Source organism: Sinohyriopsis cumingii, chromosome 14 (genome assembly GCF_028554795.1).
Source record: "Sinohyriopsis cumingii isolate HCF-2022 chromosome 14, ASM2855479v2, whole genome shotgun sequence".
NCBI lineage: Eukaryota > Metazoa > Mollusca > Bivalvia > Unionida > Unionidae > Sinohyriopsis > Sinohyriopsis cumingii.
This window is the reverse complement of record NC_142974.1, coordinates 60667355-60688362: the sequence shown is the minus strand read 5'-3', so window position 1 is coordinate 60688362 and position 21008 is coordinate 60667355. Positions and strand designations below refer to the sequence as shown.

General features: G+C 37.1%; 1 long non-coding RNA gene across 1 annotated transcript in view; it reads left to right on the top strand.

Moving 5' to 3' along the window:
• Positions 1 to 12238: 12238 nt before the first annotated feature.
• The window catches only part of LOC149783954 (uncharacterized), a 28814-nt gene continuing 20044 nt past the window's right edge, over positions 12239 to 21008 (top strand). The window contains exons 1-3 of the long non-coding RNA XR_016413696.1: positions 12239 to 12519; positions 14689 to 14867; positions 16140 to 16304. This is a non-coding gene — a long non-coding RNA (uncharacterized LOC149783954). The remainder of the gene's footprint in view (positions 12520 to 14688; positions 14868 to 16139; positions 16305 to 21008) is intronic.

Genomic DNA, 21008 nt, shown 5'->3' with positions numbered 1-21008 from the left:
TATCGTTGATATGTTATGTGTGGTAACACTCCAAATAGGATCAGTAGCTCTTTTTTTACCGCCTTCAAGCTCTCCTGGTTCATATAGATATCTAACAGTGACATCGCCGAAAATCGGCTTGGAAACGCTATTTATTTTTGATCTTCCGGGTATACACGTTTTTTTTTAATCGCGTCGCTGGGCTTCATGTTGATTGCTCGGGTAATCTCGTTATTTAACGCTGCAATTACGCCTGGCAACCTTTTGACCCATTCACGAGATCGTTTTTCCTGGATAAATTCTTTTGCGTACTGATATCCAAATAACCGTTCAGCAAGAGTCCGATTGAATCGTTCAACAATTTCCTGATCACGATGTAGCGCAGTATGACCTCGTCGTACCGCGACGCTATAATGTTTCAGCGTTGATAAAACAGCGCCGCGAAATTCACTACCAGGATCAACTTGTAATAGATTTGGCCAGCGCAGAGGACCTCTTCGATAAATCCGCTCAAACGCATCGGCTACTTCAGTTGCTGACTTTGTTTTTAACGGCTCCGCTTGTTTGTATCGACTCGCAACATCAACTACGGTTAGCGCGTATTTGTAACCGTTGTCATGCGGCAGAAATAGTATATCAGCCTGATGAACTTCATTAGGTACGCTGACATCAAAGCGCGAAAAGTTGATTTGTTTAGGCGGTGGTAGATAGATTTGCCATATAGCCTGTTTGGATAACCAATTAGCCGCAGCGGCCCTCGTTACTTTTGCAGCGCTTGCAAGCTTACCAATTGCGGCCTTCCCCTTCCAGTATCCTCTCGGAGAATAATAGATGGATTCCATGTTGTTATTAATTACCAGCGCCCATCATTAATTTACCTTTCATAGCCGATTTTACCAACCATGAGGCCAATTTTTCTTTGAAGGATTTATCAGAAATAGCATTTAACGCGTGAATTAATTTTACATCCGCGATATGACGCTGTTGCAGATCGCTACTTTTGTAGTAAGCAACATCATGAGCATGACACGCCTTATCGATAGCGTTTATTGGATACTCACCGGGTTTGGGCTGATTTTGATCATCGAGTCTGATATCTAATCGTGTTCCGGGGCCACAGTAGCTTTATCCTGGGAGGTGCTTTTCTCCTGGATACTTTGCCCACGGTGTTCCGGGGAGTTTTGATAACTTGGCTGCAATATCACCTCCTCGCTTTTTTTTAAAACATCCCCGGGTTTAATAGAAATAAATCTAAACTTCTTTGTACCGCATTGTACACACTTACCAGTAAGTGCCGATCTATTATTTCTTGTTGTAACGGTTGTCATATCATTTGTGCCAGTACGCACTCTACACTTCACACAATATAGATCCATAATTTATGTATAGAGATATGAATATAATTGATTTTTCGGCGACTAAAACAAGAGAACCAGTTAAGCATGTTGCAGCGTTACCAAACTCGATCCGGATGATTATCATCGGACCATCTGGATCCGGCAAGACGCAATTGTTACTTAATTTAATAATGAGATGGATGAAGTGGGATAAGTTGTATTTAATCGTCCCTAGCGTAGATGATCAACGATGCTACGAGGTGTTGAAAGATTTTAACGAGAATGCATCAGCGATCACTGAAAAAAATGTTATTGAGTTTATTACAGATATCAATGATGCACCAGGTATTGATGATATTGATGGCGACGTTAACAATCTAGTCGTGTACGATGATGTTATGTTAAACAATCAAAAAAACCCAGCTAGGATATTTTCCAGAGGCAGGCATAAAAACACTGACGCGATATATGTCACTCAACGATACACTCAGATTCCAAAAGTAATCAGAGATAACTGTAATATTCTTGCTGTGTTCAACGGCGTTGATACACACACGCTACGAAATATTTGGCAGACATGGTGCGGCGGTGACGTGGACTTTAATGTTTTTCGAAACTTTTTTAGTCATGCTCAGTCGACCCCACATGGATTTGTAACGATAAATTTACATGACCCTCGGACACAATATCGTATCGGACTTGACCAAATAATATTCGGTTAGTTGTAAATAATTTTCATTGTAAATAGCCCCTTAGCAGCAGGGGGGGTAATGACATCAACGCGGTCGTCGCGCTTTTTTACCCGACGCTGACGACACTGGGATCGGCGCGCAGAAGGTATCAATTAAACCAAATGACGTTCGATTTGCCCCCCGACGACGACGTCGTTTTTTTTTTTACCAGGCGCTGACGACACCGGATCGCTGAGTGCAGAAAGTATTAATTAAACCAAATGACGTTTGGACAAAATGTCCGATTCGCCCCCCCCCCCCCCCCCCCCCCGCTGGAGAAAGAACCCGGGAAAACCCCGGAAAGAACCACCAACCCACGAGACGCTACCGGCAAGTTTCTCACACGATAGTATTCATACTTTTAAGAAAGGAATGTTTTCGAGTACGATAATAATTAATCTATATTACATTTCTGTAGCCATGTACTATATACGAATTCATGTTATAGCAAAGCTTCCTATAGCGGAGTATTTGAACTACTTACTGTGAAAGATTTGAAATTAAAAAGGCATAATTGTTTCATTTCTATTATTTCAAACCGTTTTGGAAATATCAGCACTAACAACTAAATTACTGGATGACGATCATCAGTGTTTACCTATTATCTGTGTGTAGTTACAAGACCCGAATTCTTCGTCGAAAATATACTTTTCCAGGAAGTGAAAAATGGATGGGTTTTTTGTGGGTTTTTTTATAACGAAAACTTTCATTTCGTCTGAAATGCAAAGGAACCATTCAAGGATTTGAAAATGACAACATTAGATATTAAGTTTTTTTTTCTTTTTGTAACAGTTGAAATTGGTTCTCAAAACATTTGTAGAGAATATAATTTCTTATTTTAACATTTTTATAATATTTATGAACAGATATAGGTATTTGAAGAATGGGTATAAATCAGATATGGACATGTAGATGACTGACCCATTTACTAAATGATATGTACAAGTTATCAGAATACTTGTGTACAGATTTTAACAGCTACATGTATACAGATCTTAACAGGTACATGTATACAGATCTTAACAAGTACATGTATACAGATCTTAACATGTACATGTATAAAGATGATATTTTCATATTATTTCGCAAGAGCCAAAACGTTTCTGAAACGATGTAATTGTGGGACATGTGAGCATTGTGGAATTTTGTCCGCTGGGAGATATTTTACAGATTTATTGGTTGCCGTATTAGAAAGTCACCAGTGGAAACATTGCAAGTTTGATATTTGTTCATATAAATCATTTTTTCTTCACAAGCAATACTTGATTTTTAAATAAGTCACACAGTTCTGAGATAATACACTGTTGAGAAAATGCAATGAAGATATACATGTTTCCATTCATTAACTGTTTAAAGACCAAAATGATTGGTGTGAAGCTTTAACGTTCAGTAGACCTAGATTATTTACATGTTTCACTATGTAAAACATTTACAGGTTGTGTGAGCCCGGTTGGATTTGAAACTTTCTCTATTCATATGGTGGGGACATCCAAAGGATATTGGATTATTTCTATAATTTTGTTCTTGTAATAACCTTCTGTCCCACATGATGTCACAACCGGATCAACCTTACAATATGTTGCAATAGAGTAACATGAAAGTCAAACTGAACCATGTCCACTTTTTAAATTCCCCTTAATTCTTGTTATCTGGTTATGCTTGTGTAGTACACTTTGAAGTTAATACTTGTAAGTTGTGTCCCTTTTAATGTCACCCATTCTGCAGCAGGAAAGTGGTCTTAAAAGGGTTGTGACCTTGCTAGAGGGGGGATCATACAAATGCCAGTAATGACCGCACTTAAGTAAGAAAGGTGTAACTCATTTTTAAATACTTAACATTTCCTTTCTTAGAATCACATCAGTATTATTTGGCTATGGACTTATTGTGATAACACTAATAATAATAATAATAATAATAATAATAATGTCTTTGTATAGCGCCTAATCTTTAGAAGCTCTAAGCGCTTTACAACTTTAGACAACACCTATAAGATAAGAAACATAATAATATTATTACAAAAACAAACAACATGAAATGAGAAAAACATTTTAAAAAAATGAAAAACATGCTGAGAATATTTCAGGTAGGAAACATTATTAGATCTTTAAGTTTGCTCTTGCTGTCGAAAAAAGTGAGTTTTGAGAGCCCTCTTGAATGTGATCACTGTGTCTTTGTGTCTAAGTTCAGTGGGCAATTCATTCCACGTTGCTGGGACCTGGTATGCAAAAGAACGCTGTCCATATGACTTTGTTTTCATAATTGGAATAATGAGTATACGATTGTCAGAAGAGGAGCGTAAGTATCTTGCTGGTGTGTACACATGAGTGAGGTCAGATAGGTATGTTATACTAGAGTCCGACAGTGAAATTTAGCAGAGAGAACCAATTTTGTGTTTGATTCTGGATCGAATGGATAGCCAGTTTAGGGTACAGAGCAGCGGGGAGGTGTACTCTGATCGTGGTACTCTAAATATGATCCGAGCAGCTGTGTTTTGAACTTTTTGAAGTTTCTGGAGTAGATATTGAGATGAACCAGATAGAATTGAGTTACAATAGTCCAGTCTTGAAAGTACTAATGAACACACGAGTGTTTTAGTGGCATCAACTGAAAGATATTTGCGAATTGAGCTGATGCGTCTCAGCTCAAGATATGCAGCCTTGCATATGTTCATGACATGTTGGTGCAATGTGAGAGTACTGTCCAGAGTAACGCCTAGGTTTCGTACTGATTGTGTGAATTTAATGTTGGCGTTGCTGATATTTATTGTTTTAGGTAAAGGATGTGAATGAGAAAGTCTTTGTATTGTGATCAAAATGGCCTCAGTTTTATCATCATTCATCTGCAGCTTGTTACAAGTCATCCATGATTTCACATCAGAAATGCACCTCTCTACACCTTGGATGGTAGCATCAACTTCAGTTGGGTGGCTAGTTTTGTATATTTGCGTGTCATCAGCATACAGTTGATGAGACACTGTATGATGATCTATGACACTTGAGAGCGACTGAGTGTACAGAATGAAGAGAACAGGTCCAAGAACACATCCCGGTGGAACACCACAACATGGATCAACTGGGTTGGAGTGTATTCCATTTGCAGATACAATTTGTGTCCTTTTGACCAAGTAGGACTTGAACCACAGTAAGGCTGTATCATGAATGCCAAATACATGATGGGGACGGTGAAGTAATATAGCATGTCCTATTGTGTCAAATGCTGCAGACAAATCAAGGAGGCTGAGTACTGTAATCTTTCCACTATCCAATGCAGAGAGAATGTCATTAACTACTTTTAAAAGAGTAAATTCAGTACTGTGGCAAGGGCGATATGCAGATTGTACATTGCTAAATAGACTGTTTGAATTTAGATGAGATACAAGCTGGGATAGAACAAACGTTTCTAAGATTTTTTAAATGAATGGGAGATTAGAAACTGGGCGGTAGTTCTTTAAATCGTTATGGTCTAGTGTTGGTTTCTTCAGCAGAGGCTTTACAATGGCAGTTTTGAAAAATGATGGGAATTCCCACCATGAGAGAGAGGTATTAATAACATCAATTAGTGAACGTAATAAAGGATCTAAGCACTCAAGCAGCAGTGATGATGGAATTGGATCAAGTTCACATGACTTTGGTGCACTCTTCAACACGATTGTATGTACGAAATCCACAGAGACAGGTTCAAATGCTGCTTATGGTTGCCGCTCAAATTCTGTATCCCAACTGTATGGTGACGATGAGTCAATTAAAATTGTGGTGTCAAGCTTATCTCTAACGGTTTGTACTTTGTCACGGAAACAATTTGCAAACATGTCCGGAAGGTTGACTGGAGAGAAGGTAGTTGGAAGTGGTGTTGGTTTGTTCCTTGACATTAGCTTGTTAGTAATCTCGAAGAGCTCTTTGCAGCTGGAACTTTCCATGATCTTAGTAGTGTAGTGGGCTGATTTCGCTGCATGGACTATATTTGTGACGTTCTTCTTAGCAACTTCATAGATTTGCTTATGAATAGTGAGTCTGGTGGAAAGCCAGAGCCCCTCAGGTTTACGGCGGTCTCTTTTAGCAGTGCGAAGCTGGTCCCTAATACTGCTATACCATGGAGAACACTTTTTAATTGATACTCTGCACTTGGTAGCTGGGGCATATTTGTCAAGTAATGAACGCAGACAGTTATCGAGTTGTTCTGCGGTAGGAGGTAAGCAAGTTGTTAGGTTAGCTTAGATGTCGTGCATTAATTTGGTTCTATTTATCATACGGAGATTTCTCTTAGTAGCAGATAAAGGTGGAGGGTTAAGGACTGATACGTCAAGATGGCATAAAATGAAGAGGTGATCTGATGCAAGGTCATGGGATACAAGGGAGGACCGTAGAATGTTATCATCAGGTCTATGAAGAATCCAGTCTAAAATGTGACCATGTTTATGGGTGGGTTGTTTAACTGACTGTTTGAGGTTGAAAACATTAATGGAATCTAGGAGTTTTGATGTATTTGAGTTTCCGGGACAGTCAAGGTGAAAGTTGAAATCTCCAAGTACAATTAGGTTGCCACCTATCGAATTTCCATAGTCCAGGAGGTTCGGAAACTGCTCCAAAAAGAGAGAGTCAGCTAGCTTGTTTTTTCTACTAGGAGGAGGGCGGTATAGGCAGAAAAAAATGTACTGACCTTTGCTCCAGTGTGAGTGTGTCTTGGATTAGTTCAAACGATGTATGGTCGAAATTGAATGTTGTGGTGTAGTTCAGACGTTTAATCATGGAGTTCTTTGTGATGACAGCAATTCCACCTCAGCGAGAATTACGGGGGAACGACTTGATGGAGTAACCAGTGGGTGTTAGATCCGCACACTTGGGCTTATCGCCTGATGTTTTTAGCCATGTTTCTGTCAAGAATAACATGACAACATTTTCGTCGTTGATAAAATTAACTACTTCTGTACGTTTTTCCGGTGGTCCTACTGATTGGGCATTGAATAATGCAATGCGCAGAGGTATTTCTTGGATAGTTGCCTTAAAGGTTGACGAATTAATTGGGATTTGAATTAGATTATCTAAATTAACGGTCGAATTTTTTTTAATGGTTGTGTCGAAATAAGGGAGATAACTGGAATTCTTCTTCCTGTTCTACGACGGCCAGCTTTGAAACAACGTTTCTTTTTTCGCTTCTGTTTACATTTAGGTAATGATGAATGTAGTCACAGTTCGTTTAGTCTAGAGCACAATGTAGTGTCAATGTTTTTATTTTTATTTTTAAAGAAACATGAATACTCATCAATTGCGGTGGAAATCCAACTTGTTAGTAAAACATAAACATCTGACTGTAACCATTACTTTGCATCTGTCAAATCCATGTTACTACTCACTACAGTTGAATGCACGGTCTTGATGTTTGTTTCAAAACTTGTTTAGTCGTGTTCACAAGATTCTCCCTCTTTTCATGCAGTCAAATTGCTTTAAAATATGCAATTTAGCCCTTTTTGCAGAGTGGTGGCCATCCCTTAGGGGTAATTCTGAACACAAACCTGTATTTGCGATGGAATTTGTAATGTATAAAGTTGGTGGTGATGACATTCCAGAGGACAACAATTGAATTGATAAAGTACCTTCATTATGTATGCGTTGCATGGTCAGTAGATGATTGTATCTCAACACTAGATGTTGACATGATTGATGGATTTCTTTAGGCTTGTTTGATAATTAGTCAGTATACAGAACAGGTAGTGACATTTTGATTCACTACACTGGAGAGGATTAAGGGAAAACTCATCTTTGTGTGCATGGAGAATACATATGTACAATACACTCTCTTGCAGAGCCAATCGCTTTGAGGGGACTTCCTCTCGAAAGAAATGGTGTGCTTTACTGTTTATGAATGGGCTGATAGACCAGCCCGCCACACCTTCAGCAACATTATTGTTATGACGTGGACTCTACCAGAAAATTCATTCATCCAGACCATCCTTTGACAATGCCAGCACCAGTTAAGATCATACCCGCTTTTTATTACCGACATCCATGTACAATTTTCTCTTTCAGATAACTCTCACCCATTATCTCCCCTCACCACCACCCGATGTCTCCAGCTTTTAAGACTTTCTGCCATGTTGATACAAGCACAAAATTACCTCCTGATCTACAATAAAATATCCGAGGATTTTATCAGCAGCTACGGCCAAATTTGGAAGTGTTATTTTCCTTAATCATTACTACATATCTTGTATAGTTCTATATCTTCTCCCGTACTTTGGATGAATTTGTCATTTATGGACTTTAGACTCACTATATCAATATGGCCAGCACGCTATCATTGTACGTGTGCTATTGACTTAGCGTGCTATTGTAATTTTTACCATAACATGTTAGTAAATGGTATATACTTCCATATTATTTGCATACTGCATATATTATTATACTATTTGTACTAATTTTCTTTTTCTTTATTTTTATATCACTTCAGTCTGACATGGCAAACAAATGCATCCAATGTAATAATTCAAGGCCAGCGAAGACATCCATGACATGTTCAAATTGTAAATTTTAATATAACATGTTAGTAGCTGGTATATAGTTCCATAGTATTTACATATTGCAAATATTATTATACTATTTGACCTAATTTTCTTTAATTTTGTATCACTTGATATGGCGACCAAAAGCATCCAATGTAATATTTCAAGGCCCGTGAGGACAACCAAGACATGTGCCAAGGTGGCACAAGATGCACATCTTTGACATGAAATATATGTAAGGCCCGGTCTAAGGACGTTCGGTTAACTCTGTTACAAAAGCAACCAAAGTCAAGGACAAAGAACCAAAACTTGCAAAAACGGTGAAGTTTTAAGTTTCCACCCTAAATCAAAATTTCTTGTGAGCCTTGTAGGGAAATGCTACTGGGGTACCCCACCTAAATTACGGCGTTCAGAAGCTACTGGGACACAAACAGATACGAAGGAAAATTGATCTGTTTGTTACATAAATCTACTGTTCAACAGATACGTCATTTGGTACAGGAGATGACAATGCATTTTCTAACTTGACAGCAGGTTTTGTTTCTTTCAGGAGGGGTGGGGTGGGAAATATTCCCCCAATTATGGTAGCACAGTAGGCTTTAGAGCCTGTAAGTCTTGACGCGTTGGGCCAGTACATGATCCATTAGATCCTACACTGGACATGTCTAAACCGTCAAGCTGTCTCAAACTGAGGAACGGGTTAATAAACAGTGCCGGTCGTGCATAATTTGCACGGTTCTTAATGATAGATACATGCGTCCTGCCATGCCATTTTTACGATCGGGATTTTACTGGAAAATCCATCTGTCCAATCACACCATCCATAGCCAGCTTAATATGGGCCATCATCTCCAATAATTTCACTCTAGCTGGATCACCCTTCCCTAAAGACGATTGGGCGATCAAAATTTCTTCGGAATGGCTTCGAATTTTGTTGACCCACCATCCTACCCTTTTTTCTTCACACCTTCTTATACTCAATGTAAAAACTGGCGACGCCTGGTGGTGGCAAGGTGAGATGATGAGCAAGAGTTATTGCCCCTTGTCTATATGCAATAGATGGGTCAAGATGATTTTGGAGGTAGTACGTTTATATGGACATAGGTCACAGTTAATTTTACTATATGTTCTCTACATTTGTTTCTCAGTACTGACCTTTCCACTGTGTGACAATCAAACAAATCATATGTTAATCTAACATACCTTCAAAGATGACTTCACGGTGAAGTTCTCGTCAAAGGTTGACCTGCTCTTTTTTAGATGCTGGACTGTCAACATAGCAGCATGTAAACAGAACACAGATTTCACTTCCAGATCATCACCAAGGCCTTATTACTCACTGTGCACTGTTGCCGAAACACACACAGACAACAACACCCTGGGCTCATATTATCAAGAATAAACAATTAACTTTAAAGCCCTACCAAAAATGCATAAATAAAACTCTTCTGTCACCACCAAAATGAGAGAGGAAAAAATGTTCTAAAAATAGACTAGAACTACATTCGTGGGTACTGAAGTGGAAGTATTAATTGTGACGTAATTACATATCCCTAAAGTTAATGTGATGGGGTAAGTATTCTCGGATAAGTATAATTTACTGAAAAATTTGCTTTCTAAATTGGATATTTATTTAGCCCTTATCCCATAAAACATAAGCCAATATAGTGTGCAAGAACAATTCTGATTGGTTTCATGGGTCATTTAAAACTTTGCATTACCGTCATGAACGTATCTTGAATAAATGTTTAACATGGACAAGTTCATATACATATGTACATGTTATACTAAATAGCTGCTGTATGTTGCTGTGCCAGTATTATGTACTAAATTACTCTGTACTAAACAGCATATGCTGTTGTGCCAGCATTCAGTATTAAATAACCTACCGCGTTATTGTATGTTGCTGTGCAAGTACTCTGTACTAAATTGCCTATCGTGTTGTTGTACCAGTACTTTGTGCTAAATAGCCTATGTTGTTGTGCCAGAACTGTGTACTACACAGCCGATGTTGATGTCCCAGTACTATGTAGTGAATTGCATATGTTGCTGTGCCAGTATTCTGTACTAAATTAAACATCTTCATGTGCCGGTATTCACTACTAAATAGCCTAATATGTTGCTGTGTAGGTAACTAAATACCATACCATGTTGATCTGCCGGTACTCTGTTGTTGTTGTTGTTGTTGTTGTGTTTAACGCCATTTTTCAGCACATGATAGGCTATACATGGCGGACAGTATTAATGGTGGAGGAAGAATCCGGGAAAACCCAGAAACGAACGACCGACCCACGAGAAGCTACTGGCAGGCTTTCTCACATACCCACATTGGCTGAATCCAAGACTCGAACCGGTGCAGACAGAGGTGAGATGGCAGTGATCCGTAACGGAGAACGCTTTAGACCACTCGGCCACTCGGGGCCCCCCGGTACTCTGTATTAAATAGCCTATGCTGCTGTGTCAGTACTCTATGATAAATAGCCTACTAGGCTGCTATGCTATCAAACACCACACCAAACCGTAACAATAGATCATACATACTTAGATAAACCTATTTTGTTAGGCAATGTGAAACAAATAATCCTTCATTATGCATCAGTGTTCGATAATACTATCCCACTATCAATTATAAAACTATCTGTCAAACTTTCTTTCATGTACAAAATGGGGACATTCATTTCTAAATTTCCTATAATGATGCATATGAACAATTATATCAGTGAATCCGTCATATGTAAGACAAAAGATAAATGAAGAATGTTGTGTTACAGCAGAAGTTGTGTGTGTGTGTGTGTGTGTGTGTGTGTGTGTTTTGGAACGTAGCTTTAACAATTTTACAGTAATATCGCTATGATGTCTGCAGTGTGTCAGTTTATAGTAATGTCTAGCACTGGGGCACCATGCCGAAGACATGTAGCATCATGTCCCACGTAGTCGCATTATCCTGACACCAGGCCGACATCCTAACACTAGCCTCTTAATACTGAGCGCCTTGCGAGCCAGCTAATAGTACCATTTTTATAAGTCTTTGGTATAACTTGATCGGAGTTCGAAGGCAGACGCTCTAACCACTAAGCCACCGGAGCGGTTCGCAAAAATTGTAAATTCAGGTTGAACTTAAATTAACTGAGTGGGTCACATCTCAACCCCAGGCGAAGGATCATGGGGTCATATACTTGTGAGGGCAAAATTAACTGCATCACATGATGTCAAAAATGGTTCTTGGACTTGAAAAATGCATGTATACATTTGGGCTGGAGTGCATACACATTTAATTATATTAACTTCCTTTGATTTATTACGTCAAGTGAACGGTATTCCTGTTTTGTTTTGTTTTATTATACTTATCCAAAATTATGGACCTTTTTTTTTTACCCGTCTCGTGTATTTTATTTCTTGTGAATGTTGATATTAAGCAGGCATTTTCAGCATTCAATTTCATAGCTGCCAATCCATGTGATTTTGCCAAAGTCTTACGAAAATTACCCTTTAATTTCAGACTTGCGGAATAAAAGTACAAATTATGGAAATATAATTGTTTGCGGTAAACTCCATATACCAGCTTGTCCGTGTTTGATTCAGATCCAGTTTTTATATTACATGAAATGGAATTAGTCAGAGAACCGGACTTGTTTTACCACAGTACCTCAGGCGCTTTAAACTGCATACATATTCTATAAATTGTGATACAAAATATCAGCATGATCAAACTATTACTTACTTTTTAAAAGTATTATCCAGCAAGAGATATGTCAGGAAGAAAGGGACAATAAACCCCTTTAAAAAGTTTAATGTCTGAGAAGAAATAAAGAGCATATTCAGATTCTTCAAAGAAAAATCAGGAAAGGGCAACAATTACGTCTAATGGACATAAGGCACAGGCACCTGATTCTGTGAAAACTAATGTGTACACTCACAATATATGGTCTAATGGACATCAGGTGTTGATCTGAGCCTTGAACGCTGTTTTATCGCGGTACTTAATGTTGTTACTGGCACATATTAAAATCGATCTGTTGTTGCTGCATTGTAACAAACTGTACAGTTTATGTGACTTTTCCTCAATATATTCATCTAAAAAAATATATGTCAATCCAATCGCGTAAATATCAATAAAACAGCATATGTCGGCTGACCCAGCTTAACGTACTAAGTATGGTAGCACGCACATATTATTATAAACATACATTTAAGCTTAGTGATAAAAGTGAATGTCCACGCTTTCACTGGCAGAATATTACCATCAAAATAAAGGCTAAAACTACTAAATTGAATACACTAATGCCAGTTAAGTTGAAATCCATGATAAAAAATGAAAAATTAAAAATAACATACTTGTCAGTCGATCCGAATTGTAATTGCAATATGGACACAAAATCTATATATAGAAATGAATCTGTTATTAATATTATTATTAATGCTGAAATATTACCAACTTCGGTGTGGTTTGAACTTACAGTTTGTGAAATGTGCTGTGGGTAATTAAGGTTCACATAAATTTTACAAACAGTTGAGTTGAACAGTTCTTTTTCGTCACTGCATCAGTCTTGAATCTATTCCTACAATATGTAACCTTGACCCTGATATTTATGTTTTGGGGTCAAGGTCTCACATTTTATGACTATCTTGAATCACGCTTCTGGACTTTTAAATGCATGTTTTCCACCTAGAAAATAACAGTACAATATATTTTGTTACACCTTTTTGAAAACTGGTCTAACTCAATGGAATAAAAATTGACTGCCTTACTGAGAAGGCCTTGGTAGGGTTGGCAGGTCTGTATTCTGTGCATAACAACCTTCTCTTGCGCCTAATGTCCTGCTAAAAAAATGTGTTCACAGATATTGTATGACTGGTCCTATCATGTAAAGTTGAATTAGGCACTGATTACAGCACTAAAATGCAAAACAACCTGGAACATGTGCACCAATGAACATAACAGACAATCAGTATGAGTCATGAGTTTAATTATGTTAACTTTGGTTTCACATGAAAAGCTACAGGAAGCCAGAAATGAAGATAATGGGCCCCCAGCAAAAAAGAATAAGACAAAGAAGTATGCAAAGTATGACAAATGCCAAGTTCTCTTATTGAAAGAACACTGGAAAACAAATTGGCCATGGGTTGAATTTGATTCGGATACAGGAGAAATGTGTTCAACCATTTAAAGTTCCCTGATTTAGTTAACCTGTCCATGCCTTATACTCTGGTACAACAAAATTAAAGATCAGTTTGATTTCAGTTATACTAGTCTTGTGACCTGTGACAATGGAAACAATGACCATTTAAGACTACTGGAAATTTTGTTCAGCTCTGTAAAGAAAGGAAACTTCATTGTTCAAAAATAACAACTTTTTTATTTATTAAAGCTCATACATATAACTATACTTTGTATTCTTGTATTTGCAACAGATCATCAACTCTGACTAGTTTATATGCATGTTGGACCTGGCTTCCTCAGAGGGTCACAGGTGTTCGAGTTACGACCCAATAACAGTATTTTGAAGCCCTGTTTGATGCATGTCTTCCATTTTTATGTATTGACTACCTGACATCAATTACATGCAACACTGATATGGACTGCATTCTGAGCAAACTAAATTTTATTTCACACATTTGGGTTTTGTACCATGAACTTTGCACATGTTACAGTATTTCGATAAGGAAAATGTGCTGCATCAACATAAAATACAAATACAAGTATATTTATTTTAAAGAGAGCAGAGAAATTAATATCGACAGCAGTATAACTATTTCAGCTTTGCTTTAAGACTGAGTACTGTAATAAGCAGTTTGTTAATGTTCTTCATCATTTAATTGTGTCTGTCATATGTTCGGGGCCCCGAGTGGCCGAGTGGTCTAAAGCGCTCTCCGTTACGGATCACTGCCATCTCACCTCTGTCTGCGGCGGTTCGAGTCTAGGATTCAGCCAGTGTGGGTATGTGAGAAAGCTTGCCAGTAGCTTCTCGTGGGTCGGTGGTTCTTTCCGGGGTTTTCCCGGGTTCTTCCTCCACCATTAATACTGGCCGCCATGTATAGCCTATCGTGTGCTGAAAAATGGCGTTAAGCCCCAAAACAACAACAACAACAACTGTCATATGTTCAGTGTTTATTAAAGCTATTATATTCATCCCTTAATTTTCAGGCATTTAGAGACTGGATGGAATAAAACCTCTCAAAATGAGTATAAGGCCAAAACATGGTAAACCCCACCCCCACCCCCACTACGCCACAGCTTGGGTTGGAGCAAATTTGGTGGAAGACTGCGATTGTGTAGTCCAACTGCATGTCTGTACACAGGAGGCTCAACAACAAATTGAAATGGTAATATTATATAATGCCAATAATAAAAAAATTACTTTACATTCATTGTATCACATTTGTTCCATATATGAAAAGGTACAGATATATATATATATATATATATATGTTAAATATTTCATCATTATTGTTTGTTTCAATAACTGTTTTTGCACTGATTTTTAAATATAGATATATACATCAAACAGCGGATGCCTATTCTTTTTGCATATGACTTGTATTGACAACAATGTCATAGTATTTAAGTATTGCTGCATAATGGACATGATATTTGCCAGCATATTTGATCAATGTGTGTTTATTTAAAGAACAGATAATCCAATGAAATTCTCAATATGATCCATAGAGTATATCCCACAACAGACAAATTTATAATTTGTACATTCGTATCTTAAAGTCTTTAATTTATAGATCATTTCCTTTATTCGTAAGTTTTTTCCTACATTTTTAATGAACAATCTTGAGAAGGAGGTGGACAAATTATAATTAACGATCATAGCATGGCAGTTAACCTGTGCCAGAAACAACTTAGCAGCCATCATGTACTGGTATAAGTTATCATTCTTTCTTACTTAGCCAGGTATTTCATGCTGTACATGCTATATGTAAAGATGAAAATTACGTACTATCAGTCATAAGGGCTATTCCATTTAAACATATATGGCACCCATGGAAGGCAGTTTTTTTTTAAATATATGCCAGGGTACTTTTATTTTACACAGTTCATACTAAAATCATAATAAAATTCTAAATTGCATCTATGCATGAATACCCCACTTTAAAAATGCCTTCCCTGGGTCCCATGTATGTTTTAATGGAACCGCCATTATTGTAAACATGAATAATCTTCGAACATTGTTTTAGCAAACAGAATGCCTATAGTTGTTGTTGTTGTTGTTGTTCTAGGGTTTAACACCATTTGTCAGCACAAGATAGGCTATTCGCAGCAGCCAGTATAACTGGTGGAGGAAGAACACTGGAAAACCCAGGGAAGAACCACCGACCCACGAGAAGCCACTGGCAGGCTTTCCCACATACCCACGCTAGCCGAGCCTTGGACTCGAACCCACGCAGACAGGTGAGATGGCAGTGATCCGGAATGGTGAGCGCTTTAGACCACTCAGAACCCGCCAATAGATGTGATTCTTAGCTCAAAACTGAGATCTCTGTAGAGCGTCATAGTTATTAATCGAACATAAAAGCAAACATCAGACCGATGCACACATCACTCTTTGCTACTTACTTGTCTTTACCTAGGTATTAATTTCTTTTCAGATTCAGTGTCCGTCATATCACAGACACTACATACTAAGAGTGATAATGCGATAGTTGGAGGGAATAAGGGATCAAAAAGAAGATGTTCCTTTGCAAATGCTGAATAGGAGAATTTGGAACTAGAAAACAAAAACTTCTTGGATCAAACATCAACTGCAGAAAAAGGTTTATAATCGGGAAATTAAAAAATAATGACAATACAAGAATTAAGTGCTTCGAAAAATGCAAAGAAAATTAGAAGTTTGTTTGCAGTGTGCATTTGAATTTGAAAATAATTATGACAATAATTATTGTTATAACTACCAATTTGTCCATGTCACTTTTACTCATTGTGATCATATCATATGATTCAGAAAACTGTAAATTTTGATATTTCATGACATCAGAAAATAAGTTCTTCTATACTTGTGCACCTATTGGTGTGATTAGACAATGTTTTTAAACAATTCTTAACATGTATCAATAGTAATCATTTAATGAGACTCTTTATTGCTTTTAATTGTAATAATAAACATACAATTTCAAATTTTATAATAGTACATGTATGTAAGCCATGAAGCTTACAAAATGTATTAGTACTTTTCATCCAGGCAGTATGATATCCAGTTTCTCATGTTTGCAAAATGGAATGATTAATTTCTCATTTTACTGCTCCACTTGATTCTGTACAGGGTTCCCACACTACCAGAAAATCAGGAAAAAGTCGAGAGAAATAATACTTTTTTCTGACCCTTAAAAATCCTTGCATTTTGCAAATATTGATGAAAGTCGGGAAAAACCCGGGAATTTTCCGCCACCAGTTGAAGCTCAAAACAATAAATGTAACTTAGTCATAACTGAACTCATTGTGAGTTAACTTTATCAAGATCTGACTAAAATATTTGGAGATTGCAGTATGGATCATTTGGGTGCTTGCCATAAACATGTTGACTCAGTCCAAATGCTCAGTGGATTAAATTCATCTTGTAGACTTTTTTCACCGACAGCTTGATATCCATATCTTTTCTTACATGGAAGGCATGAAAACCAGTCAAGCATCACAAGAGGCCATCATGGTGGCAGCAAAGCATAACTGCTTACCAGATGGCCTAGCAAATTGAAACATTAAATCAAGTTATACCCACATGAAATCGATATGAAAATTATTTTCTCAGAAATTGCTTGTATTATAATCATTATGTCGAATCTGCTGAAAGACAAGATAAAACTATGACGTTGATGAAATTTTACCTGGTACTTGCGATTTGCATTGCTAGTCGCACGAGTACATGTATCTCACAAGCCACATGTTCATAACATCATAAATATAGTAGTCACGTGTTGTCAATAATAACCCATTTCAGACGTTCTGAAAAAAATTAAAATAATTATTTGCAAGTTGTATAATAGTCGATATAAAAATACAAAAAACGAAAGAACACAAAGTTCTCTATATTTATTCTGAGAACAACTACCAGGGTTTTGTTGTATCATGTGACTACAGTATTGACATGTGCTCCCTGCATGATGAGTCAGACTGGCCAGATTGCTGCAAGAGTGACAGGTTTCTTGTTGTTCTCGAAATAAATACGTTGACAATTACATGTTCCTTCTGGTTTTTACAAAAGGTATCTGACTTTCATTTAATATAATTGAATTTTTATACAACAACATTAAAAAGGAATTTGTTATTAATATCACATGACTATTGGACTTCCGATGTCGTTGTTTGAGATTTGTGACTAGTTATGCAAATGGCGAGTACCGGGTCAGGTTTCATCTACACTGCATAGCTGCCAACCCTCACGAATTTGGTGTGAATTTCATGACTTTTTCAGCGATTCAGGCATTGACACCGCAAACCAAAAATTCACGAATTCTCATATATTTTAAATCTTTAATAAAATAACCGATTTCCCGTTAAGTGCTAGTCATGATATTTGCAGTTGCCAAAACGGTCCGGTACTGTTGGTCGCGATATTAGTAGATCTACATCCGATTACTAGAGTTGGCCCAGTAGCAAGCATTTTAGCTTATTTTAATATATATGTATAAGAGTAGTTTTACAAATGCTTTTGAGAGAAACTGGGGCCTAACCGGAATTTTGCTCCATGCATGCATCACCAACACTGATTTGAGTTACCGTTCAGCATTGCATGTAAGATCTTGAAAATATTTTCACCACCAAGGAAAAAGAAATGTAATTCTCAAAAAGTGAAGTTTAATTTGGAATATATCAAAAATTGGCCATGCATTCTGCCATTAAACATTGATATTCATCATGCATTTTGCACTGAGTGTGCCATTGCAGAGACAATGTGAGGAAGCACATCGGTTGCAAAAAACGCATAGAAGTTGGGAAAATTAAGAATTCGCAGATTTCAACACTGGAATAATTTAAGCCATCAGCGGAAAACCTGCAAGCTACCAACACTGAAGCATTATTTATGAGCTTTCTTGTTGAACACAATCTACCTTTATCAGCTGGAGACCATGCTAAACATTTGTTCCAACAAATGTTACCGGATTCAACAATTGCTTCCAAATTTTCCTGTGGAAGAACCAAAAGTGCTGCAGCTCCTGTGCATTCCTCACAGCAACAGTAACAGCGAAAGAGTATTTTCTCTAGTGAGGAAAAATATGACAGACTTTAGGGCCTCCTTAGCTGCAGAAAATTTGTCAGCAATTTTAGTCTTCAAGATCAACCAGCAGGCAAGAAGTCTAAACTGTTTAGAAAACAAATTTATGATCAAGCAGTTGAGGAAGTTCAAGTCCACCACAGTATCATGTCTTGATGAATAAATATTTCTGCACATATGTAGTGTTTTAGTTTTATATTGCGATCTTGATATAGTTTAGTATTGACGGTCAGAGTGGATGGAGTTATTATCATGGTAATTTTCACTAATTCATGTCCAAATTTGTGACTTTTAATCAATATTTTCACAAATTGTGAACGTGGAAGGTTGGCAGCTATGATGCTTTAGTTTCGTCTAGTCTGTCTGTGGATTAAAGATATAGCGATTAAAATGCTTGACATTTCTGAGAAAAAATAAACCGTTTTCCTATTGATTTCATGCAGGTATGAGTTAATATAACATCACAATTTGATTTGCTAGGCCCGCTGTTAAGCGACTACCATATGCTGCTACAGCACAGTGGAGCCAATGTTGTGTCTGAACCTTCAAAAAATTAATTGCATCATTAAAAAAAAAACGGAAATTGCCTGGAAATTTATCTTTAGAAAAGTGGGGGAATGTCTGTAGAATTTGTTGGCGTAAATGTCTTTTTATAGAAATGTTTAGAATACTGGAAATACTAAAATTTAATTTTTTTGTACATAGATAACAACATGACAACCAGCTGGATGAAGAGTTTGTATAAGGTCTCATCTTTCACTTAGTTCTTCAGAGACCTGTGTCTCCAGTGCATCTGTGTGTCATAAATGGGATAAGCTGTGTTTTCTTTGTAGATGTGTTTGCCAAACACTAGGCATTTCTATTGAATTGTCTTTATTTCTCTTAAATGATAATTTAAGGAATATCATTGTGTATTTACTTCAAAGAATGACAAATATATCCTGCATATATAATAAAACAAAGTATTTCTGTCCTCTGTTTGATTTGCATCAAAATTATCTTTATTATCTATAATTAATTCCACATTTAGAATTTTCCCACTTCTGCGTATGTTGTCCCATTTTTGACTGTTATTAAGAACATGTGCCAATATATAAAAGGCAGCTTTTTCATAAGTATTTACATTCCATTTTGCAAATATAGGATATGCCTGTTCAGAATTCCAAACATTTATTCTATGACAGCTCTTGTTCTACATTGTACTTCAAGTGTTAATTCCTGCTCGGTGCATTGTACTTCTAGTGTGCAGTCATGCTAGGTGCATTGTACTTCTAGTGTGCATTCATGCTAGGTGCATTGTACTTCTAGTGTGCATTCATGCTAGGTAAATTGTACTTCTAGTGTGCATTCATGCTGGGTGCAATGTACCTCTAGTGTGCATCCTTGCTAGGTGCATTGTACTTCTAGTGTGCATCCATGCTAGGTACTTTGTACTTCTAGTGTGCATCCATGCTAGGTGCATTGTACTTCTAGTGTTCATTCATGCTAGATGCATTGTACTTCTAGTGTGCATCCATGCTAGGTGCATTGTACTTCTAGTGTGCATTCATGCTAGGTGCATGTTAATTCCAGTGTACATTCATTCTAGGTGCATTGTACTTCTAGTGTACATTCATGCTAGGTGCATTGTACGTCTAGTGGGCATTCATACTAGGTGCATTCTACTTCTAGTGTGCATTCATGCTAGGTCCATTTTACTTCTAGTGTGCATTCATGCCAGATGCATTGTACTTCTAGTGTGCATTCATGCTAGGTACATTGTATGTTGTCTCAAGTAATTTCTGACAAAGACAACTGGAGTCTCCAAGTAAGAATCCATTGTATTCGCCACAAATTAATACGTTGTTTATAAAATAATTTACTATAGCATTTTATACTTTTTCTTATAAATCAATGTGAAATGGATAAATAATCTATTTCATAATGAGCAGATAGTTTTGATCATAGAATTGGTATGCAATTTAACTTTTTATTTATACAGTCATTAGTTCATTGGTAGAATTGATTGCATGCGATACAAATGTTCATATGTGTAGGATTTGATGTGGTTATATGAAATAACTGTCTTTGTTGTTAGGATGATACAGATCATCGTGAGTTAACGATAATTACCTAATTATATCTAATTTTATAATGCTTAGATAATCTTGTAGTTAAGGAATGCTGTGAGTTACATTTCTTTTGAATTTCATGCAATAGTGATCGAACATGTAGTAGCATATGTAAATTAATATGGTAAAACTTATTAGTC